We start from the raw sequence: 1,234 nt of genomic DNA on the forward strand, positions 1-1,234 counted from the left end.
CAAAGAGATTGCTGAAAAAGAAATAAGGAAATCAATACCATTTAAAATAGCTTCTAAAAAAATAGAATACTTGGGAATAAATCTTACTTACCAGAGACACAAAAGACCTGTACAAAGAAAACTGTAAAAAACTACTTCAAGAAACCATAAGAGATCTACATAAATGGAAGAACATCCCATGCTCATGAATAGGAAGAATGAACATTGTGAGAGTGTCAATTCTACCCAAAGCAATCTATTCATTCAATGCAATCCCAATCCAGATCCCATCAACAATTTTTAAGGATATAGAAAAACCAATCACTAACTTTATATGGAAAGGAAAGAGACCCCAGATAAGTAAAGCACTATTGAAGAAGAACAAAGTAGGAGGTCTCACACTGCTGGATCTCAAAACCTACTATATAGCCACAGTAGTCAAAACTACTACTGTAGTTTGTATTGCTACAATAACAGACACACAGACCAATGGAATAGAATTGAGAACCCAGAAATAGATCCATCAACGTATGGTCAGCTGATCTTTGACAAAGGACCTAAATCCATTAAATGGGGAAGAGAATGTTTGTTTAATAAATGGTGCTGGCAAAACTAGATATCCAGTTGCAGAAAAATGAATCAAGATCTGTACCTCACACCAAATATAAAAACAAACTCCAGATGGATCAAAGACTTAAATGTGAAACCTAAAACTATAAAGTTCCTCAAGGAAAACCAGGGACAAATTTAGGGGCCTAATATATGGCATAAATAGACTATCAAGTATAACCCAAAATGCACAAACAGCAGAAGAGAAACTAGATGAATGGGACTTTCTAAAAATTAAATTGTTATGTGCTTCCAAAGACTTCTCCAAAAGAGTCAAAAGAGAACCTACAGATTGGGAGAAAATATTTGGCAATGACAAATCTGACAAGGGACTTATCTCTAGAATTTATAGAAAGCTCCAACACCTCAGTAACAAAAAGACAAATAATCCAATTAAAAAATGGGCAGAAGACATGAACAGACACTTCACCAAGGAGTATATTCAGGAGGCCAACAAACATATGAAGAAATGCTAATGATCATTAGCTATTAGAAAGATGCAAATCAAAACAACAATGAGATACCATCTTGCCCCAGCACTAGTAGCAAATTTCAACAAGACAGAAAATAACAAATGCTGGTGAGGATGTGGAGAGATTGGGACTCTCATACACTGCTGGTGGGACTGTAAAATGGTACAACCATT

This window comes from Orycteropus afer, unplaced genomic scaffold, assembly GCF_000298275.1.
Source record: "Orycteropus afer afer isolate SDZICR_OR568_19922 unplaced genomic scaffold, OryAfe1.0 scaffold00003, whole genome shotgun sequence".
In the NCBI taxonomy this organism is placed as follows: Eukaryota; Metazoa; Chordata; class Mammalia; order Tubulidentata; family Orycteropodidae; genus Orycteropus; species Orycteropus afer.